A 24,680-nucleotide genomic window follows, 5' to 3' on the forward strand; every position below is an offset into this window, starting at 1 on the left:
ATTTAATTATTTAAGTTCAAAAAGATGATGGCAACTACAAGCCCCTGATGCAACTTGGAGGTATTTCACTTATCCACTATGTACAGTGGATTTTTAGTCAGGTCAGGACAAAAAGCAATAACCATAAGCTGCCTGTATTCACTTCCAAGGCCCTTCAGGATCAATCCGAACGTGCTCTCTCTCATTCACTATCAATGCCCACTTCTAATCTACCCATGCCAGCCTCCATTTCCCTTTCTTGTGCTTTCTGCATTGTTTCCATATACTTGAGAGATGTTCACCATTAGCATCCACAAAGCTACCTCATTATTCTCCTTTAAGTCCCTTCTCAAATCTCCTTTGCTGTGAAATCTACAAAAAGCTTGAGAATGGTTTTAGTGTGTTGAGACCACAGCCTATCAGTGCTGACTCCTCCTACTCTCTGTCTGTCTGTATCCATCTGTTGATTTAGACTGTAAACTCCTTGGGGCAGGGATGGTCTTTTTGTTCTGTCTGTACAGCACCTAGAGCAACAAGGTCCTGATCCATAACTAGGGCTCCTAGATACTATAGTAATACAAATAATAAATAATTTGGCTAGCACCCATTTGGAACATATTGCAGAAACTGAGCAGATGTACTCCAAGTTAGGAACATTTTACAGACTTTAAGACAGGTTAATCTGTGGGCATGAATATCTGAAATCTTATGACTGAAGTCTTCTTACTTTTTGAGGACAGGATCTCTTTGCAAAAATCAGTGCTACGTTGTCATTCCTGAAATTTGTTCTTGGGCCAATGACAAGGAGGGAGCTCTCCTGATGATAAAAAATTGCCACCCCGAATGAGGGTGGTAACTTTATCATAGGGAGCAAGTGCTGGCTATACTGGCGCTTTTCAGCACTAAAACTTTTGTCAATTGGGGGGGTGTTTTTTCACACCCCTGAACGACTAAAGTTATAGCGTTGAAAGTGGCAGTCCAGACATAGCCTTGTTCTTTGTGAGTGTTGCCCTGCATATTCCCACATGTGGAACTGGCCCCTTCTGGTGTTGAGCTGCTAAATCTTTTGGAGAACAGTGCCTGTGGAGGCCACTCAGACCTTTTTCTCCCCTTCCCTTGCAGAGGATTTTAATAGTATAAAAGGGGAAGGGGCTCAAACCACCCTTCAGTTTTTCCCTAATTTCAGAATTTTCGACCGGAGACTCCAAAGAGGTTCAGAAGATGGGTGAGGAGTGTGAATATGTAGCAGCAACACACTTGAAGAACAGCTACTAGTAAGTAACTTATCTTTTTTTCTTCTAGTGGACTCAAGTACATTACTACTTGTGAGAGACTAGAACAGTACAACTGTTAGGAAAGTTGGCTGAGGAGTTCTAGATGAACAAGGACTGTAAAAACTACAAAAGCAAGGAGGAGTTCTAAATGGAAAGTTAAGAGAGACCTAGAAGGAAATGCAATTTCACTCCCCAAGGACAATTTTTTTTGCTTCAAGCAACAGCTTTACAAATTCCATGAAAGAGACAGGGATGCTACCTTTGGATTCGTTTTTGATAGTTCCAAATGACTGAAGACCAGATGAGTCATAACAAGGATGTAGGAGAGACTTGTGGAAACACAAACATAATAGAGGCCTGATAAAATGGAAACAGAGATGACGTGAGATTGAAAGTGGGGAGTATGACATTGACCGAATCACATTTTCCATACGGGCTACCATTTATGTAGAGAATTAGTTATTTGGCCCGTACCTCACTAACATATCTATGGCTAAGATGAATGCCCTATTAACAGATGATACTCTGGAAACAGCAGAACAGAGGTCCCAAGATTTTGTGATGACAAGACTTGACCCGAAAGGAAAAGAGATACATGCACCCGAGGAAAACCCCAGGGCAGCTAAACAAATAAATATATTCACACTGTGAATATATTCACAGCACAACCAAGTGTACTGCTAAAAAAAAAAAAAAAAGAATCAGCTTCTTTGAGTGCAGCCATCAAGCTACTGGTACATGGAGCAACCCATCCATAAACTAGGTTATTGTAAGGCAAATGAAGACTGCTGACAGAGCCTGTGAGGGTAGAAGCTGAAATCACAACTCATGCAGCCTGGTGAAATTCAAAATACAGTTTTTAATGTTCAAGTTATAACAGATAGCAACATTAAAGAAATTTGTTAGTAAACTGGAAAGTGATGCTAGCATGAGACCTAAGTAGTTTAAAGATAAAATTGCAAAGACCTGGTTACAGCTATCTCAACATCTTGGCTCCATCCCAACTGCCCTGCAGAGAGAGATCTCTTGCGCCAACAAAATAAGGGAACACACAGGAATTCCCCATTCTAGTTCAAGATAGGGCAGTCTGCCAATGACACTGGGTCCTGTTTTGCTTCAGGATCACACTGGACATAAGGAGTGTTCTCTAATAAACAGTCCTAATTGGGACTTTCTTCCTTGCTTAACATGCAAGGCCAGACTAAGACCTAACAAAGACATTTGTGCTATTGTACAAAACCTCGAATCTGGACACTTTCTCTGGCAGGTAAGTCTTTGGCCTTGATTAAAATTTTTCAGGCTACACAAATGGCTCTCAACCCTAGAGCCCTGATGGGGAGATTTCATTTCCCACAGAATCCACAAACCTTGGAAAGTCTGGAAAACAAGGTGAACATTACAGTCCACATTTGGAAATATTACCGTAGATAGTAAGAAAATGAGATGGAAATTCTTGATGGGCACTTGTTACTTTGCCATTCTGCATCTTGTATGAGCGGAGACATAAGTGGTGTAGGAAGTGTCAAGAAAGAGTAGTATCTTTGTAATTAGTCTTATGGAGGCCACAAACAGTGTGGACAGTTATCATCCAGTTATGCTACTAAGGAAGCGACTTCTATTGGAGACGGTCCAGCGAAGAGCAACAAGAATGATTAAAGGTCTTGAGAACATGACCTATGAAGGAAGGCTGAAAGAACTGGGTTTATTTAGTTTGGAAAAGAGAAGACTGAGAGGGGACATGATAGCATTTTTCAGTTATCTAAAAGGGTGTCATCAGGAGGAGGGAGAAAACTTGTTCACCTTAGCCTCTAATGATAGAACAAGAAGCAATGGTATTAAACTGCAGCAAGGGAGATTTAGGTTGGACATTAGGAAAAAGTTCTGAACTGTCAGGGTAGTTAAACACTGGAATAAATTGCCTAGGGAGGTTGTGGAATCTCCATCTCTGGAGACATTTAAGAGTAGGTTAGATAAATGTCTATCAGGGATGGTCTAGACAGTATTTGGTCCTGCCATGAGGGCAGGGGACTGGACTCGATGACCTCTCAAGGTCCCTTCCAGTCCTAGAGTCTATGAACTTGTTGTACAAGGTTCTATTTTTATTTTTTTTTACTTTAAAATGTATGAAACAGGTCAAGAATTTGTGCTATAAAAAGAGGTAATATAAAAAACAAACAATGTCAAATAGTTTGACAAGTGGCTTACTCTAAGTTAACAGCGCTGGATCTTTGGCATCAAACTGTACAAGAAATGTAGGACTGGAAAGGACCTTGACAGGTCATCTAGTCCAGCCCCCTGCACTGACGCAGGACTAAGTGTTATGTAGACCATCCCTAACTGGTGTTTGTCTAACCTGTTCTTAAAAACCTCCAATAATGGCAATTCTACAACTTCCCTAGGTAATTTGTCCCAGTGCTTAACTACCATTACAGTTAGGAAGTTTTTCCTAATGTCCAACCTTAATCACCTTTGCTGCAATTTAAGCCCATTACTTCTTGTCCTGTCTTCAGTGTTCAAGGAGAACAATTTACCATCTTCTTCTTTATAATAACCTTTTGCATATTTGAAGACGATCATCATGCCCCCCCCTTGTCTTCTCTTCTCCAGACTAAATAAACGCTGTTTTGCCAAACTTTTCTCATATATCATGTTTTCTAGACCTTTTATCACCTTTGTTGCTCTTTTCTGGACTTTCTCCAATTTGTCCATATCTTTCCTAGTGTGTTGGCCAGAACTGGACACAAAACTCCAGTTGAGGCCTTATCAGTGCTAAGTAGCATAGAAGAATTATTTCTTGTGTTTTGTTTACAACACTCCTGCCAATATATCCCAGAATGTTTGCTTTATTTGCAACAGTATAACTTTGTTGACCCACATTTAGGTTTGTGAAAAACTATAAACCTCATATCTTTTTCTGCAGTCCTCCTTCCCAGGCAGAATCCACACTAGGCATAAGCAGACCAAACAATTGCTTAGGGCCCTAAGCAGCTCAAGGGGGTCCCCCATTCGCTTTTTATTATGTGTTGTGTTTCGGGGTGAGGGGGGTGGAAATATTCCTGTTTAGGACATCTAATGGGCTAGCACTACTTCTGTTTCTAGGCAGCCATTTCCCATTTTATATTTATGCAATCGATTCTTCCTTCTTAAGTGTAGTACTTTGCCTGTCCTTCTTGAATTTCATCATATTTATTTCAGACCATTTATCTAGTTTGTCAAGATCATTTTGAATTCTAATCCTGTCCTCCAAAACGCAAGCCCCTCCCAGCTTGGTATCATCTGAAAACTTTATAAGTGTACTCTCTATGGCATTATCCAAATTATTTATGAAGATATTAAACAGAATTGGATCCAGGACATATCCCTGCAGGACACTTGATATGTCCTTCCAGTTTGATTGTGAACCATAACTACTCTCTGAGTTTTCCAGAGCAGATTTTCCAACCAGTTTTGCACCCACCTCACAGCAAATTAATTTAGGCTATTTTTCTCTAGTTTGTTTATGAAAAGGTCACGGGAGATAGTATCAAAAACCTTACTAAGTTTGAGTTACATCACATCTACAGCTTCCCCCCATTCACAAGGCTTGTTACCCTGCCAAAGAAGGATATTAAGTTAGTTTGACATAATTTGTTCTTGATAAATCCATGCTGACACTTATTATCTTCTATATGTTTACAAATTGATGGATTTACTTGCTCCATTATCTTTCCGAGTACCAAAGTTAAGATGACTGGTCTATAATTCCCTAGTTTGTTCTTCTTCCCCTTTTTATAGGCAGGTACTATATTTGCCCTTTTGCAGTCCTCTAGGATCTCCTTTATCCTCCATAAGTTCTCAAACATAATCGCTAATGGCTCAGAGATCTCTTCATCCAGTTCCTTAAATATTCTAGGATGTATTTCATTGTGCCCTGTATTGACTTACACTGATCAGAGCATCTTATTCCACTTGTGTTAGGTACAGAACCACTTATCCTTGATGAACCATCAATTTATTGGACCTTTGTGCCACTTATTCTTTGCACTGAACCATTTCAAGCAAGTGGCTCAGAGTCAATTGTCCTGGATGCTCAGCACCAGACTTTGTTGATACAGATTAAACCAGATTAATCACTTACATTGGTACTGGACTACTTCAAGCAAGTGGTTCACTAGTCAATGGTGTAGACACCTGGGTATTGGACTCAGATGACTCAGACTATTGTGGAAACACTCATGGTATAATGGGCACTGAACCTCTTCATCAAGCAGTTCACTAGAGACCACAGTACCAGATCAAAGAAAATTGACTTTGATAGCTTGGGGACCGTAATGCAATTTAGAGTGGGCATTAAGCCACTTCTGATTCACTAGAGTTGACTGTGCTGGAACCTTGGCACCAAATTAGGTTGACTTGGAGGGATTCAGGTACTCAGTCCTGAGTCAACAATGCCAGGACCTCAGCACTAAATTGAGTTAACATGGAAGAATCCATGGACCTTGGTGTCAGATTAAGTAAAACCAGAAAGATCCAGGGGCAGCAGTGCTGTGTCTACTGTGGTAGACCCTTGTCACTGAGCTCAATAAGCCAGTTAAAACTGGGGAACTACATGCAGCCCAAACTGGGCACTGAGTCATGTAGGCTAGCAGATCTCCAAAGTCAATTCTGGACTTAAATTTCCCAGACCTATTTGACCAGATGTGAGGAGACTTCCTTTCAACTGGGGAAGACAGCTCTGCTGCTCAAAGCAGGTCCAGATACCTGTGCCAGATGGTACCATGTATTTTCTGTTCTTTTAACTACACAAATCTGTACTAACTGGCAAACTAACCAAAACAAAAATAGAATGAAAGGGCCAAAGAAAAAGAATCTGTCAAAAAGTCTTGAGGACACTATAATATTTTGATAGGCCTAAAACCAGTGCTTGAATTATTGGGAAATTTTAGGGGGGGACCTTAATGAAAGATGGGAACTATTTTTAGACGAAAGGCTCAAGTTCCTATAGCAAAGGATAATAGCCCTTGAGAATTTCGTCCAATCCTACCCTGGATTTCTTGCTCATTAGAGTGGATGCCATCATTTTTTATTTAAATTGTGGAACATAAAACATCTACAATCTCAGCAGAAGCTACCCAAAAAAAAAAAGAATGCTATCCTCAAGTTACAACCTACCTATATTCTCCCAAAAGCAACAGTCAACTCACCCAGGATTAAAGGCTTTCCCCAAAATATATTTAGAAAAGGGGTGGGTTTCTCCTTAAGTCAAAGAGGGATATTTTTATCATGCCCAAAGCTTGCTAAATTTTCTTTATGTAGGAAAAACAAGGTCCCTGACTGAAGAGCTTCCCATATAAATAGACAGAGACACAGATGAAGGCTCGAAGGATACAGCCAAGGGAATGAGCATGGATACTAATCCCCAGCCTGTTTAACTCCACTTTCAATTAATGTGTTTTTATTTTTGATATTTACAAATAGTAAAGTTCTATGCCAATATTGACAAAATAGCAAGTTTTGTGCCAATATTAACATTGGAACTGATGCCAGCTCCCATCTACAGCTTTTGGACTGTTTTGTGTTTTGGAGAAGGGGGTATAACACTTCCTTATTTGCTTTTATTTATTTTTGTATTCACATCACACACCTTCCCCCAGCCTAGAAAAACGTGTGCGTATTTGCAAAGGCATGTATTGCAGAGGATCCCTCCTACACACTCCACTGCCTAGAAAGGAAAAGGAAGGAAGGTGTTTCTAGAAGTCTCCCCGCACTTCCCTGACCAGAAGTGAAGGGGAATATTCCAGGAGTCTCCCCATACATTCCCCCCTTCCAAGACCAGAGATGAGAGGGGATATTCAAGGGGCTCAACATACTTCCCATCAATACCCATCCCCGGCCTCAGGAGAGTTCATGGCGGAGAATTTCCATAGCTTCCCCAAATGACCACCTCAGTGAAAAGGGACCTTCTCACAGGGAACCCACTCATTGAACCCCTTTTGAAATCCCCTCCATCCCACAGGCTGCAAGCCATGCCTCCCATCCCATTCCCTGTGCAGGGGGGGAAGGAGGGAAAGGGAGGGAGAGAGAACAATATTGTCTGGACCGGTTCCCTCAGGAATCAGGGGCTGAATCCCCTTGCTTCAGCTTCAATCCTTCCCACTCTCACCCCCTACCAATCACAGATGACAGGAAAGAACACTCTGCAGCAATGGCGCCAATTCAGATTTGCTCTCTCTCTTACCCACACACTGCATGAGCCAGTGCCACCAGAAACTGAGTTGTTAGCAGACTCACCTGTAGTCCACCATACAGAAACAGACTCCTGTGCACCAGGGTGCAATACCATTTGGCCTGACCACCCCTTCATCTGGGCAGGAGGGGCAGCTGGGCCAAATTTGAGTGGTACTGTGACCCCACGTGCTCAATCTCAACACCACTGACAAAAACTTGGCCAGGCCGCCCCCCCCATCTATTCAGAGGAGCAGATGGGTCAAATTTCAGTGGCACTGCAAGCACACAACTGGAATGATGTTTCAGACCACTCTGGAAGCAGCTGTACTGATTCAGTAAAAGTGATCCAGCCACACATTTCCTCCCACAGAACTCTGAGCAAGTGCAAAAGCCTTGGGTGTGTGTGTGGGGGGGGGATTCAATGTTCCCAGCCTCCCCTCACTGGCAGCACTGCCTTGCAGCCAGTCAGTGGCCTTGCTAGAAAATGATAGAGCACTGTTGCCAAAGCATAGTTTTCTAAAGTGCAGCACTGTAGGTCTATCCTGGATTTCAAGTGTCAGAGTGCTTCTTCAGCAACACCCAGGTGAGAAACAAGGGGACCAGACACAGCACCCCGATGCCTTATAATTAAACACAACTAAGGCAGCCCCTAAAATTAATAAGGAGGCCAGGCCCCACAACTCCCCAACCCAGATTCCTAGCACCACCAACAATACTATCAAAAATAATAAGTCACAGAGTCTCAATGGAAAAATAAAAATATTTAAGCATCCAATCCTGAAATCAATTCACACTACAACTTCTCCTGACTTCAGTGGTAATTCTGAATGTTGTAACTGCAGGATTAGGTCCTTTAGTTATTCTCTAAATAAAAAAAACAGAAATGGAATCTTACATCTTCCAATTTTTGACTGAAAAAAATCATTCTCAAAGTAAGCTCCAGCCATACAAACTATTTTTATGACAGATGCTACAGTATATACTTGCTATAACTTAGATTTAATCCTAGATTATAAATGGCAATTGGCATTTGCCAATGGAATGCAACGACAATATAATATAATATCCTGTCAATTTCCTGACCACACTTTTGCATCCCACCATTCCACCTTCTGAAAAGTTTTAGATAAAAAAATCACCAATTACCTTAAATTACATCTGACTAGATTATAGGGAAGGTGCTTAAAAACAAACACAAACACACAGAGAAACTTCCCTAGTACAAATACTGCCTAAAACTAAGTTAACTAATGAAATGAAGACAAATCAGAAGAGAGTCCAGGTTAGACAGACTAATTTCCAATCTGTTAACAGTTGAGAAAGATTAGGAAGAGTAAGATTTAGATTCCAACTAAACAGAATGCTGAGCTTCCTCAATTTCCGCTACAGTCAAAGAGAACTGATGACACTCAGGCCTTAAGTACATTGGTATTTTGCCACAGTTTCAGCAGTTTGTGTCCAGCGAACAATGTGGCTGCACGAGTGTAAACCACAATTGTATACAAGCTGTGATTTGTACCAGTCTGCACTGTGAAAGAGCTTAAACTGGTGCAAACTAGTTTTCCTTATCTTCTCTTGGGGCTTTCATTGGCAAAACTACATTGGAGGCTGGCCATCAGCTGTTGAAACGAGCAATTTCCAAAGCAGACTGTCTATACCAGGGGTCTCAAACTCAAAAGACCACGAGGGCCACATGAAGACTACACTGGCCCAAGGGCCGCATTAATGACACCTCCCCCCCCGCCACCCTCGGCCCCGCCCCCACCCCTTCCATGAGGCCCTTCCCCACCTCTTCCCACCCCTTCCCTGCCCCTATTCCAACCCCTTCCCCAAAATCTCCACTCCAACTCCACCCCCCCCTGCTCCCAGGGGGTGAAGGAAGGGTATGGGGTGTGGTGGGGTTCAGGGTAGGGAGTTGGGGTGTGGGATGCAGGAGGAGTGAGGGATGCGGCAGGGGGTCAGGGCAGTGGATGGAGGTGTGGCAGGGAGCTCAGGACAGGGAGTTGGGTGTGGGGTGCAGGAGGGGTGAGGGCTGTGGCAGGGGATCAGAGCAGGGGATTGGGGTGCAAAAGTAGTGCAGCAAGGGGCTCAGAGAAGTGGGTTAGGGTGTGGGGTGCAAGAGGGGTGTGATAGGGGGTCAGGGCAGGGGATCGGGGTGCAGCAGGGGGCTCACGACAGTGGGTTGGGGTGCAGGAGGGGTGCGGGGTGCAGCAGGGGGCTCAGGACAGGGGGTCAGGTGCAGGATGTGACAGGCAGCTCAGCGAAGGGAGTTGGGGTGCAGGAGGGTGCAGCAGGGGATCAGAGCAGTGGGTTGAAGTGCAGGGTGCAGCAGGGGGCTCAGGGCAGGGGGTCAGGGTGCAGGATACAGCAGGGGGCTCAGGGCAGTGGGTTGGGGTGGAGGAGGGCTGTGGCAGGGGGTTGGGGTGCAGGGTGCAACCAAGGGCTTAGAACAGGGGGTTCGACTGCAGAAAGGGCTTGGGGCAGGCTTCCTGCCTGCCTGCCCATCCGCCCTGCCTCTGTGCTGCTCCAGGAAGCAGAAAGAACTTGGGGGAAGAGAGGCACAGGGGCATCTGTTGCTGTTGCTTCAGGCACCACCCCCAGCATCTCCCATTGGCCAGGAACGGGGAACTGTGGCCAATGGGAACTGCTGGGGGCGATGCCTGAAGCAACAGCAACACACGCCCCTGCGCCTCTCTTCCCCCACGTTCTTTCTGCTTCCCAGAGCGGCGCAGGGGCAATGCAGGCAGGCAGGGAGCCTGCCCTGCCTCAGGTGCGCATCAGGCCAGAGCCGCTCTAGATAAACACTAGGGGAGCGTGGAGGGGCTGTGAGGAGCTCACGGGCTGCAGAAAATAATGCGGTCTGCATGTTTGAGACCCCCCCCTTGTCTATACCAGGGGTCGGCAACCTTTCAGAAGTGGTGTACCAAATCTTCATTTTATTCACTCTAATTTAAGGTTTTGTGTGCCAGTAATAACGTTTTTAGAAGGTCTCTTTCTATATGTAAATAAACTACACTTCTACCCCGATATAATGCTGTCCTCGGGAGCCAAAGAAATCTTACCAGGTTATATCAAACTTGCTTTGATCCACCAGAGTACGTGCGCGCACGCCCTCTCCCCTGGAGCGCTGCTTTACTGTGTTATATCCAAATTCGTGTTATATCGGGTCGCGTTATATTGGGGTAGAGATGTATTGTTGTATGTAAAGTAAATAAAGTAAATAAGGTTTTAAAAATATTTAAGAAGCTTCATTTAAAATGCAGAGCCCCCTGGATCGTGGCCAGGACCCAGGCAGTGTGAGTGCCACTGAAAATCAGCTTGCGTGCTGCCTTCGGCACACATGCCATAGGTTGCCTACCCCTGGTCTATACCAAAAATGTTAAAAAGGTGCAGCTGAACTGCCGTAGCACTTCACTGCAGCCCAGCTCAGCTGTGTGCTAAAGGCTAGGCTCCAGGACACAGGCAATAAACAAAAATTCACAGCCTGTGATCTGTCTATGACTTTTACTATATAGATATATATACACACACACACACACACACACACACACACACACACACACACATATACACATACATACACATGACTAAAAACTTAGCAGCTCCTGAGGCCTTGGATGCTGTCATTCTGGGGGGCCCCAGTGTTGGTGTTACTTAGGGTTATGCCTAGTGACTTGGGAGGGTGGAAGGCCACAAGGGTATGGAGCCTTCCTGGTTTTAGGCCTCAGCAGACAAGAGTCCCTCCATCTTTGAACTTTAATCGACCTAAAAGGCCAGGTGTAACAGCCGTTATCAGTTGCAACAGTTCTAACTGGTCTAAAGCAGAAATAATAAGGCCTGTGCACCTTTAGCAGAAGGACAAGATAACTTGCAGAAGGAAAACTTACTAACGAGCTACCGCAGCCAAGATTACTTAATGCACCTGCGCTTACGTAACTGCTACAGGGGGAGGAATGAGGGGGGGAGAAGAAAGAAGAAAGAGAAAAAAAAACTTATAAAAAGGGAAAAGCTGCTTGTGTAGGGGTGCTGGATCTGAGGCATGCTAAGCCTCCCAGCACTGCTTTGAGATCTCAAATAAACTTTGCTTGCTTCTCCACCCTGATGTGTTTATTGGCACTAAGCACTCCGGGCACGAACCACTGTTGCTTGCCTCCAGCACCCTCTGTGCCTGCAACACCAGGACACCACTGCTGTGAGGGTCCGGGGGCAGACAGCTATCCCCTGCACTGGCCATGGGCTGACTGCCCCCTGCCACCCCTGCTCTGAAGCCCTGGGGACAGCTGCTTTGGTGCTCCCCAGGGCCAGCTGCCCCGGGACCACCACTCCGGTTCTTCCCCCAGGCCAGCCTCAGAAGCAGCAGCTGGCTCTGGGACAGCTGCTTGGGTGCTCCCCGGGGCCAGCTGCCCAAGGAGTGGCTGTTGTGGCTGCCCCCGGGACAGCCTCAGCTGCATCCAGTACGGCTGACCGTGGGGTGCCCGAGCAGCTGGCACTGGGCTAGCTGCTCTGGGATCAGCCACACCAGCCACTGCAGCTGTAAAAGTTACAGAGGTCATGGAACCGTGACTTCCATGACTTCCATTTCAGAACTGAAGCTTTAGTCGTGACCCCTCAGGGGGCTGCAAGGTTATTACGTGGGGGGTTGCAAGCTGTCAGCCTCTACTCTCCAACCCCACTTTGCCTCCAGCATTTATAATAGTATTAAATATAAAACTGTTTTTTTAATTGTAATATGGGGGGGGGGTCGCAGTGATAGGCTTGCTGTGTGAAAGGGACCACCAATACAAAAGTTTGGAATGCATTAGAGGAGTGGTTCTTAAACTCATTTTCTATTTTCCTTGTGTGTATCGCAGACATCTACAACATGGCAACATATTAAGAAAAATGTCATTGTAATAAGAACTAACATGTCTAGACAAAAAGTCTGCAAGAGAAAGTTTAAACTAGAAGACAGAATTACAGAATATCAGGGTTAGAAGGGACCTCAGGAGGTCATCTAGTCCAACCCTTTGCTCAAAGCAGGACCAATCCCCGAACAGATTTTTGCCCCAGATCCCTAAATGGCCCCCTCACAGATTGAACTCACAATGCTGGGTTTAACAGGCCAATGCTCAGCTATCCCTCCCCCAAACAATGCATAGCTTAACATAAACCCTACCCAGCAACGTAAAGTGCAGTATAAAAATTAGTATGTATATTGGAACACAGTCTTGTATACAATATCAGCCTGCAAAATAGTCATGAAAATTTACCAGTTAGGTATGAAATCTATTTCCCTCACCTTCATTTACCATAACAAAATAAAAAAAAATATATATTACCCATCCAAATAAAAAAATTGCCCACCTAGGTCTACACATAGTTCCTGAATATTTTAAACACATATGACAACTAAAGAAATAGTAGGACTTCAGACCATGACAGACCACAGTAGGCTGTATGCATATGCATAAAAGAAGACAGGCATGTTCATGAGACAATCCACAACTACTGATGAGATTGAATGGGAGAGTACCAGGACATATAAGAGCACACGTGAAAATAACAGCAAGGAGTGTGCATGGTAAACACTGGCAAGGCATATGCCTAGGCACCAGAAAGCCAGAGGAGTGTGCGAGAACCTGGCAGGGCCTGCTCATGAACACCACGAAGACAAGTCAGCAGTGTGTGGTCAGCGCACTGGCAAGGCTGCGTGATGGTGCATCCAAGTGCATCCCAGACAGCAGTGCGCGCGCTGAACAGCGGCAGCACAGGAGACGAACTGCGAGTGCACTGGAGCCACAGACGGGAGTGCGCGCGCAGAGGGCTGGCGCACACACTGCCGCAATAAGAGATGGACGGCGCAGAGGGGACCTGTGCTCAGCTCTCGCCCCTGGAGCCCGGCACACTGGGCGCAAACAGCAGAAATTCAGAACGGGGACTGGAACCGCCGCTCCGTGCGTGCAGGCGCGCGACGCACTATCCGCGGCGCCGTACCAGGGCGCCAGCGCCCCCTGCCGTGTGCCTGTGGGGGAGGGGAGCGAGCGAGCGCAGAGCCGGGAAGACAAAGGAGCTCGTGATGAGTCAGGGCTGCAGCTCGGCAGGCACCGCACCTCCAGACACACTCCCCCTTGCGCCGCAGGGGGACGGGCAGAGCCCCACGCTCCCGGGCCGCCAGGCCTACTCTTCCCCTGTGGCACCGCGAGACTCAGAGCCCAGGCAGCTGCGGGACCGGAGCCATCGCCACTCGGCCCCCAGCCCAGGGTGCGGGGAGGATGGGGAGCCAGAGCCCAGCCCGGGGCGCGCGCGAGCGAAGCCTATCCCGCCCTGCCGCCGCCATCTTGTTCGCCGCCATTTTATGGCCGCCCGAGAGGCCGCTCGGCCGCGGGATCCGGGCCCTGCGCCGGCCCAGCTGAGGAACAGCCGCCGGCGGGCGGCGCCCACACGCCTAGAGCGGGGAGGCGGCGGTCAAGCCCGGCGGCGGTAGCGAAGCGCGCAGGCCCCGGGCGCGGCCTGCGCCGAGGCCTAGCCGCCTCCATTGTTCCCAGCCCCCGCCGGCCCAGCTCCAGCACCTCCGCTCACCTTTGCGGGTCCCTGCGCCGTGCCGCGGGGTCGGATCCGGCTGAGGGTCGGTCGGGCCGCAGGACTCCGCCGCCGCCGGGGCCTTGCATTCGGGGCCGCCAGGTCCGGGGCCTGCACCAATCACAGGCGCTGGGCTGGGAAACGGGGCGCGAGCGCGCGCGCGGCGTTCACCCCCTCCCCCCACCGGCTTCGCGACTAGCCCTGCCGCTGTTGACGCACGTCACTGGGACCCGGAGCGTGCCCCGGTGATGTGAGCATGCGCAGGAACCGCAGCTGAAGTCGCTGCCCTTTCTTTGCTCTCAAATGTTCCGCGAGAACAAAGCCGGGCGCTGGAAGCCGAGGGGGAGAAAGGCTAGTTGGGGCGCAGGGGGGATGGGTTAAGCGGAGAGAGGATAAATGGGAGCAGCCAGAAGAGGGGCGAGAGCGAAAGGGCCAAATGCAGAGCAGGCTTGTGATCGTAGGTGCACAGTGTGGACCTGTGCTCCCTCCCGCCCCCGGGATATCGCATTAAAGCTACAGTCATACACACCCAGGGGTATCAAAGTTGCGTTTTTATGGCTTGAAGGCTGCATGCACTTGCTGTGGCACCTCAGCTTTTGTTGGGTAACTCAGGTTTTCAAATCTCTGTCGTTTGCATTGATACGCTTACAAAGGGGAGTCCATGTGTGACTTCACTGATGTGTGCTTGGCAATGTAGACAACGTGAAATAGTGGCTGAAAGTCTGTGTGAATTTCCCTGATCCTTAGTAATTTTACCATAGTGTCATCTCTAACGCCCAGTAATGGCACTTCCTTGTCAACACTAAGTAGCCTTGTGCTGATCATTTTAGCAAATGGAACAAAAAAGGTGATAGAAGTGAAGCACACATGTAATTGGTGCAAAGAGAGAAACATAAAAAAACAAAGGTAAACTTAATGAGAAAGGAAAATATGGAAGGAAGAGAAACAAAGGGCAAAATTAGTGAAAGGCCTAAAGCGGAACATATTTTCTCACCCAGTGATACTGAATTAGACAATAAGGCACTGAACAAATAATTAATATTTTAATTATAGAAAGTGCCATATTCTCCCAGTAACAGCAGTGAAAGTTCTGCTTTGCATCCAGCTCATGTACACATATTTGCACTAACTCAATGAAATCTAACATGGGTATAAATAGTAGTGTAGCCTCTGTAGCCCAGGCAGCACTGGCACAGGGTAGGTGCCCCATTTCACACACACCTGAACCCTATCGGTGATGCTGCTATTTTTATTCACATTTAGCTCTCATCAAGCTAGTGCAAGTATGTGTATGCATGCTGGGAATCAACATTAACTCATAGGGCAAACTGTAGCCATAGTTCATGTACACATTCCAATATAGGAGTTCCTCTTTTCATTAATGTCATTTAAGAACGGGCTTAAACAAAATAAAAAAAAACCAGCCACTTATAACTGTATAACTATACTGGCAAAACTGTCCAGTGTAGAGAAGTCTTTAGGATTAGTCTATACACAGTTTTTTGCACTGATTTAACTAAAGTGGTTTAGAAACCAATTCACTTAATTGGAACAATCCCCTTTGTGTAGACACTTTTAACTTGGTTTATACAACAGATTGTATTGCAATATGGAATATTCAATGGTTATTGTATCAATTTTAAAAATGTTATATGTGTCATTATAGGCTAGTGCTTGTATTCTAGGTCCATGAGGGACCTACAGGTGTTTCCAGAAGAAACTAAAATCACTGAGAGCAGGGGATGGAGGGATTATCAGTGTAAATCCCTAAGCAGGCAGCAAGTCTGAAGGAGTCTTACTCCTGGAGGAAATTGCATATATTTATTTAACCTGACTGAAGAAATCTGAAGCCCAAAGAACTGAAAATTGTATAAAAGTGATCAGCCTGACATAGGAAGGGAGCTTACACTCACTCAAGAACTGACATGAAACTGACCAGGCACAAAGGTCCTTTCCACAGGATCTACCAGTATCTCCATGGAAGATGCGATGACTGCCTGGTAAGCTAAGACCTGCATGTAAGTTCTATATAATTTTAAAGAAATGCTTTTATTCTGAGTAAATAATACTTGGTTAATAAAGGCTGTCTGGTCACTGGTTAGCCCTGTCATTGTCACTGACAGAACAGGACTACAGATGCTGAACTAAGTCAGATGCAGTGACTGAGTCTGTTAGATCACACTGAAGTGTGGGAGGAAGTTGCACCCTAAATCCCCAGCGTAGAAGGAGAGAATCGAGGGACTCTGCCCTGAAAAAGGTGGTAGATAGAGGGAACAAAAGAGTCAGAGGTACCTTTATCTCAAAAACAGTGATCGTTTAAAAATGCCATATGATGATTTAGCTTAATTTTATTTAAGGCAAAAGGGCTACACCTACTTAACTAAATCAGTTTCTTAAGCCAATTTAGTTAAAATCAGTACGCAAACTGTGTATAAACCAGCCCTGTGGTACAATGTTTATTTTCAACCCAGGAAGGAATTATTAATGAACTGTTTTAATTGGGGAGGGGAGGGAAGAGGTGGTTTTTGTCTTTAATCATGGAAACATTTGTAATGGTTTTAAGGTTTGTGAAAGCTTATCTTTATAAAAACATATTTTGGAACAAATGTAAGTTTTTAATATCTCTTTAATCTTTTACTAAACTACCATTTAATTCAATTTACAATTTAAAAAATAGTTACAGAATAAATGGGAACATTACTTACTATGTAGTTTTCCTTTTCTGAAGATGAGAATCTGGCCAGATTCTCACTCTGGATCTTAGCTTCTTAGTGCAGATCTAGGAGAACTCTTCTAGTTCTGAAGTTGTTTTGACCCTTGAGGGTAGCAGTGGTGGGGTAGAGCTACTGACCATCACATACCCTGCCTTACAAATGTTCCAGTCAGCTAGGCTGAAGACAAAGATCCCAGAAGGAAAGTGAATTCAAAGTGATCAGCAAATGAGGTTTAAAAGAAAACACCTGAAAAATAGGTAAATCTCCAAATTCTGAAGATATTTGGGCAGGTGAGTGAGAGTCCTGCAAGAGGATATTTTCAGAGGAGCACAATTACAAAATGATTAATTATGTCTTTCTAAAATAATCCCATCTGTGCAGTATTCTCACTTCTGGAAAAGAAGTAGCTCAAAGGATGCCTCAAAAGCAAAATGAGCATAAAGCTGCAATGAACAGCAGCAACAAGGCTACTGCCAACAGTGTGACACAACATAAGACAACATTAATCGTTTGCAGAGTCAGACAGCAAACAGAGGAAAATGCCATGCAAAAATTTGCAAGAGGCACAGGAAAAAGCACGGAAAGGCGTCAAAATACCAAAAATAGTTTCTGAAGCACCCCAAGAAAAAACAAGCCAGAGTGCCATGGGAAATGTGACAAAGTGCCCAAGGTAAACACCTCAGCAACCAAGGTCTAGTTGGAGGCTGGATACAGAGATAAAAGGACAGCTTGCTTGTTTCATTGAAATCTATGGATGAACAGGAACAATAACCAATGAGAACTACTTACCTTCAGGAAGCTTTTTGACCAACTTAGTCAAGAAGGAACTGACAGTAATGTGTGGTGTGCAGTATTTATGGTTGGCAGGGATGTGGCATATAAAAGCCATTAGAGGTCCTAGATTGCTCTTCACCCTGCTACTTGGGGTGCAGAAGGCCTATGAATTATAGTATTTCATGTGGTTTCAAACTAAGAGGCAAAGACCAAGAGTGAGATTCTCAGTGGATGGAATCTTTCCACAACTATTATTCAGTATTAAAAGGGACAGTCACAGTATTTCATGCAGTTTCTCCATATTAATATCTCTCTTGATGATCCTTGAGTATTTAAATGCTTCTGGAGTAGTACTTACACACAGGACTGATGTCCTGCAGTTGTTGATCTGCCTAAGGATATTGGACAAGAGATGAAGTCTGATGAGGAAAACTTAATTCTGTGGAAAACTACATTCACCCTGTTATTAGTCTCACTACTGTGTCCCAGATACCTTCCATCATTGTTACTCCTAGCCCTTTTTCTTTCCCAACCTTGTGGATCATCATGTGCAATAACCCCTCAGGATTTGTTCCTTTTCACCCTTCCTTTGGCAGGATTACCCAGTGTCTCCTCCTCCCACATAGTCAGTCTCTTTCTCAACTGAGTGATGGGGCTGAAAAAGCCTGTCTGTCTCAACTGTTACCAACAGGTAGATGGATCTGAAGGCCAATAATAGCTCATTGGTAGGAGGCATGTTGAGAGTTCATGAATTTAAGGAATAGCAATTGGCTGCTTGCAGGCTAATGGGCAGATCACTCTACTGTTTAGAGCTGTGATTTTCAACTTTTTTTCATTTTCAGACCCCTAAAAAATTTCAAATGGAGGTGTGGACCCCTTTTGAATCTTAATCTGTGGACCCCCAGGGTCCACAGACCATAGGTTGAAAGCCACTGGTTTAGAGGAATGAGGGAAAAAAGGGGCAAACAGATGTGAAACTCACCCAGACGTTAGGATCTGACTTTTTAGGGTCATGACAATTTGTGTTTCTGTTGCTTGACCTAAATCTATGTGGTGAGGACTGCCAAATCGCCTTACTTTTTCAATTATTTTTTCCAAATACAACATATATACCAAAACCAAATTTCCTTGCCTTGTTTGTACACATCCAAGAATAATGTTGATAGCTCTGAAAAGTGTCTGTTTTTCTCTTATTTGTAAGAGGAGTCGGCAGGGCCGTCCTTAGGCATAGGCAGCTGCGTAGGGCACCTGAAAATTTGGGGCACCACTGGGTCTTAGTGTCCACCCTCTTGTTTTCCTATCCCTGTTCTGACCCTTCCTGCAGGCTCCCACAGATGGCTGCTCTAGCCTGGTGAGTCTTCCTTGGGAGGGAATCTAGTAGTTAAAAGTGAAAAAACCTCCAGCCTGCCAGACCTATTAGCACAACATTGAAACTGTTAAAGAGACATTCAAGGGGTAATAAAGCCATTTAACAGGCATTTGCCAACCCCAAGTATATACTGACAGGTTTCAGAGTGGTAGTCCTGTTAGTCTGTATCAGCAAAAACAAGGACGAGTCCTTGTGTCACCTCAAAGACTAACAAATTATTTGGGCATAAGCTTTTGTAGACCAGAACCCATTTCATCAGATGTCCACGAAAGCTTATGCCCAAATAAATTTTTATACTGTCAGTTTCTGACTTTACTGACAAAAACAGTTGTGCATTAATGTAATATTTACACAGAACATGTCAGTCTACAGGACCTTAGTTTAAAATTTGCTTTAAAAATATTTCATTAGTGAGCTGGTGAAGATTATAAAATCACATTTCTAAAAAATGCTTGCATAGAGTTTTAGATGCACAATCATCTTTAGTCTTAAATGTGTGGATCTTCAGACATACAGTTTTTTAAATAAATCCTTCAAAAGACCTCCCTTAACTAAAATAAACATTTTAATTACTATAGTTAAAAAAAAAAGTGCTTCCAAGTCTTCCTGTGTCCTTTCTGTCCATCCCTTCACTACCTCTCCCCCCACTCCCCACTGAAGAGAGCCCTTAAAGGGACAACAGTCCTTCCCTTCCAGATAGCTGGACAAAGAGTTTCCCTTTCTTTACTTCTGACTATCCGATGAACTAGTTTTAAAAGAACCCTCCAGCAAAATCAGTACCTTAGTAAGACAAAATCCTTGTTATACCTAAAATCTTTGGAAACATTTTTTTTTTAAGTTGGTGAAATTTCATAACCATGTCTATTGTTATGGAGATCACACAAAGTAAATTACTGTTCCCTTTTTCTAAAAGCAATGAACATTGTTATGAACACACTAAACCTCTCTGATTAATTTAAAAGAATGTCTTTGTTTCAGTGAGTTAAATATGTAGTAATCTGGAACGCTGGCTTAAGATTTGAGTGCATTTAAAATATAAATTCAGTTTAGAAATACCGATTAAGAAAATGTAAAACAGAGAAGAGCTGCATCATGTATTCCATTATATGTAATGTATTCAGCAGGACAGCTGATTCACCGTTACTATGAAGTTTTTGCAAATAAATCTCTGACAAACTTCAGGGCATATCAAAAAACCTGACTGACTTTTTTTATTCCCAAATTTTAGTGCTTTTAATTAGGTACTTTCTTCATGTCCATTCTGCATGAGGGAGATGGCATTGAAGTCTCTGCGGGGAACTGTGACTCTCCGCCACCATGAGGCAGGCCGGGCATCTCATTATCCTTTGCTGTCAAGTCCCTCCTCCCCCTCTCCCACCAGGCTGTGAGCTTGGGCTGCCATCCGGCATAGGGGCACCAGTTTAATAATACCGCGTAGGGCTCCATAAATCCTAAGGATGGCCCTGGGAGTCGGGAGTGCAAGTGGCTAACATCAGTATGTTTTAGTTATGTATGGTGGCCAGCAAAGACTGGAAACAAAACTAAAAGCAGCAACACTCTCTCAAGCTCTGTCCCTAACCAAGCTCTGCCCTTTAGGGATGCCAGTACAAAATACCTCTCTCAAAAGTCTTTGCAGATCTAAGCAATATGATCCTCTCTGTTCTTGTATACTTTGATCAGCAGTGATTGAAACTGTTAATGTTGACATGCAAAGCTATTATTTCAGGCTATCTGTAATCTCAGACAGACATTGCAGCATTGGTTTACATTCATTTCACATTTGGAAGGTTTCCTTCACAACCACAAGGGCTAGAGACTTTGGTTTCTTTTTAATGGAATCGTAGATTCTGTAGCATGAGATTGCAGCCACCTGAGAGAAGTACTGGCTTTACTAATAATAAGATGCCATGAGATGACTTGTTTCAACTGCATTAGCCAGTCTGCCTCCCAGAGGTAGGTGATGCGTAAAGGATGCTGTTTAAATATCCTTTATCACCTGTCTGCTCTACCACTAGAAGCAGGAATAGCAAAACTGACACTGCCCCAGCTGATGGCGCATGAAGCACAGAAGAGTGTGGGGAAAAGAGAAAACAGCAGCAGCAGGGGAGATGGCCAGGTAAAAGGGAGAAGCATCACATGGACAGGAAAAGCTGCCAACCTCGTGGTCACTCTTCTTCCTCCCTCCCCCCCGCCCCCATAGGAAACTATGCCTATTCAGCTAAGCTCTTTCAAGTGAGCAGAAAATGAAGTGAGGGACTCTGAATATGCCTCTGGCTTTGTTACTTATGCAGTTGCAAGGAAATGCACACGAACTGGGCCATAACTGAAAGCTGAGAGAAAACACACAAGATGCCAGAATATAGATAAGTGTATGCTGTTGAGAGAAAAGCACTATACCTACACAAAAGAAATATCAACATTTTTATCTGCAGTTTATTTATTTATGTTATGGTTTAACTGATTTCATAAAGTTAATGAAGAGTATGATTTATTATAAAGGGTAAAACAAACGCCTGAAATCACACTACTATATTTTCATGGTGTCTTTCATACACATTACAAATAAAAGCAAACCATATTTTAAAGGGAAAACTAAAGAGTTTTGAGTTGAACATTTAGGATCAGGGAAATTGACAATGTCAGGGAGACAGAGTACAAGAGAGATGGGCTGCACAATGGAACAGCAGATTGTTCAGCTCCCTAAATTAGTGGATGTCCCAAGATTTGACTGTATCTTAGAACACCTAGAAGCTCAGTGTCCGAACATGATGTTTCCTCATGACATCATGCATTTGGACCATAATTACTTGCCTCCTTCATGGCTGTGCAGTAGTAACCATAGAGAGGAGCCAGACAGAGCTAATGTCAACTCTGAAACAGTATTAACTTCCAAATAGATATCTGTAAAGCAGGCCTGCACAATAGTGGATCCATAAATCTGGAACAAAGTGCGGATTTTACACAGAATTTTGGAGGAACTTCGTCTTGCATTTCTTGGAATCTCTAGCCAAATCTGCTCTCACATACACTCATGCAAAATTAATCGAAGTCATTGGGGTTGCATTGTGGTAACTAAGAACAGAATTTGGCCCTCCAATACTGTAAGTAGTCAGTATGTACAAAATTAAAAGGTTTAATTTACAATCCTAAATTGTAATTAGATTTTTTGCTGTAAGGGAAATGAGGAATGTGGAGAGAGTCTGAGAGCAGCCATTCAACATGCCATGTTGTCCTGAGGAACCTGTGTAATTTCAGAAAACAAAATCTAATAGGAGTTAATGCCTATCACAGTAGCATTAACTTCTGCTCCATGTCTTCAGTCCCCCTTAAAGGAGTAGAAATGCACCTTATGACACCAGGGCTGTGGAACAAACTCTACAAAGGAAAGAGAGGGATGGAAAGCAGCACTGAGATGCAGACCACTGTGTGTCTGCTCCAACCTCCCTATCTAGACAGGATTTCTTGTGGAACAATGGGCTGATTGGTCGCCAGGACCCCTGTCTCCTCCACGTGACTCTAGATCCTCCTCTCAAAGGAAGAATGTTGGATTTCCCATGGATTTTTAGGTTATCCTAAAGGCATCTTTTTCCTTCTCATGAGTTTTTCTGTAGGAGGGGAGCATGTGGCCTTTCCTGTCATACATAGACAAAATGCATTTAATGAACACAAAAGATCTTTTTGTCTTGACAGATATGCAACAGTTAGGGCACTACTTAGAAACAGCTATCCAACTGCATAATCAAGTTTTCAGAAAGAAAGTTAGGACTATATCAATCAGGAAACAAAATAAGATTTTCAGAAACAAACTGAATTTTGTTTTATAATGAGTAATATTCCATAGATGATCCCTTTCTTATAAAGCTTTCTTGCAGTTATATATATTTTTGTGAGCGCCCCAGTTGGTAAGGCCTTACTGGTCTTCCGGCGTTTGGATTGTCCATTGGTTCAGCAACACTCTGAAACCTGTCAGACCTAGAAAACTCCAGTATGCCAGATTTCTGTAAAGAGATTTAAGTTAAAATGTAAATAAAGGTAATTTAATAAGACATTTCCTACTATGTTTCCTCTTAAAACTGGCTGTTCGTATTTATATGTTAAATTAGGTTTCATTAAGTACATTTTAAGTACTAGTTTCTGTATTTGTGAACACTAGCCATCCGGAGTGTCTGGAGATCATTTTGATATAAATTGCAAAAGATGTGGATCCAGATGTGTACTGGAGTTCAAACCATATTAGTCCGAGCTAATAGAGGTATGGTTTGATGTAAAGGTTTTATCAGTATGAATTTGGGATAGCTGTATTGTTCATCACTGGTGAGACTACAAGTAGGTTATCCAAAAAAAGGGTCAATAAAACCTGCAGATCACATCATGGTGTATTATGCTTATGTCACCATCTTAACAGAAAAACTATTTTTAGAAATGTTTTAAAGAATTTAAAAAAAAGTTTTCCTCAGTACCATGAGTCCTGCTGTACAGACAGACCAGAGGGAAAGGACAAAAAAAATTTCTTTTAAAAAGAATCAAAAAGTTACTTAATTGCTCTACTATGTATCAAATATCACAATTTTAAGACTAATATCTTGATATCCTGGAAAATTTCAAGAATTGAAGTAAGTGCGGTGTGTCCTTTTGGAGAGCTAGAAATCACCTTTTTCAACAGCTCCCATTTCTGTCCTTGCAAGTCATTGTGATATTGTACCTTAAATCTGTCACTGCTCTGGGACTAAATTTTGGCTGTTGTTGACCTTGGGCTGATGTAATTTTAAGGAGGAAATTCTACACTTGGGGAAAGAAGAAAACATTTCCCTGGCAGTGGTAGGTTTTTTGTTTTTCTTTTATGTGTTTTTTTGAAGCTCTCCAAAAGCTTAGAATGTTACCACATATATTCTGCCAAAATAGATTATTGGTATGGCCCTACCAAATTCATGGTCCTTTTTGGTCAATTTAATGGTCATAGGATTTTTAAAATAATAAATTTCATATTTCAGATATTTAAATCTGAAATTTCATAGTGTTGTAACTACAGGGGTCCTGGTTCCAAAGGGGGTAGTGGGGAGGTCGCAAGGTTATTGTCGGGGGGTCATAGTATTGCTACTCTTACTTCTGCACTGCTGCTGCTGGCGATGGTGCTGCGTTTGGATCTGGGTGGCCAGAAAGCTGCAGCTGCTGGCCAGGAGCCCAGCTCTGAAGGCTGTGCTACTGCTAGCAGCAGCAGAGAACTAAGGATGGCCTGGTATAGTATTGCTACCCGTACTTCTGTGCTGCTGCCTTTAGAGCTGGGCCATCGGCCAGCAGCCACCACTCTCTGGCTGCCCATTCCCACCCTTACTTCTGTGCTGCTGCTGGCAGTGCTGCTGTCACAGCAGGGTGCCTGGCCAGCAACCACTGCTTTCCGGCCACCCAACTCTGAAGGCAGAGCAGAAGTAAGGGTGGCAATATCATGACCCCTCTACAATAAGCTTTCAATCCCCCCTAACTCCCTTTTGTGCTGGGAGCCCCAGTTTGAGAAACGCTGATTTCCCCTGTGAAATCTGTATAGTATAGGGTAAAAGAATACAAAATACCAGATTTCATGTCCCTGATGCATTTTTCACAGCTGTGAATTTGGCAGGGCCCTAGTCATTGGGCAGCGTGTAAGCCACCTGATCAAAAGTCAATGAGAAATGCTGTCTGTCTCAAAGCTCCACAATTTCACATGGTACTCATGATCACATATGCAACAGTTTTACAAACTCATGCTACAGAATAGATCCTACCTTCCCCAGCCAAGGCTAGGTAAATTAGTTCAGCACTCGGCTAGCA

At 44.1% G+C, this 24,680-nt stretch overlaps 1 protein-coding gene across 2 annotated transcripts in view; it reads right to left on the reverse strand.

Annotated features, from left to right (window-relative positions):
• The window catches only part of ZNF711 (zinc finger protein 711), a 39,973-nt gene extending 23,437 nt beyond the window's left edge, over positions 1–16,536 (reverse strand). For both annotated transcript variants that reach the window (XM_030576611.1, XM_030576609.1), the window contains exon 1: positions 14,019–16,536. The gene's annotated coding sequence lies outside the window, so the exon portion shown is untranslated. The remainder of the gene's footprint in view (positions 1–14,018) is intronic.
• Between the last annotated feature and the right edge of the window lie 8,144 nt (positions 16,537–24,680).

This window comes from Gopherus evgoodei, chromosome 9 (genome assembly GCF_007399415.2).
Source record: "Gopherus evgoodei ecotype Sinaloan lineage chromosome 9, rGopEvg1_v1.p, whole genome shotgun sequence".
NCBI classification, from domain to species: Eukaryota; Metazoa; Chordata; order Testudines; family Testudinidae; genus Gopherus; species Gopherus evgoodei.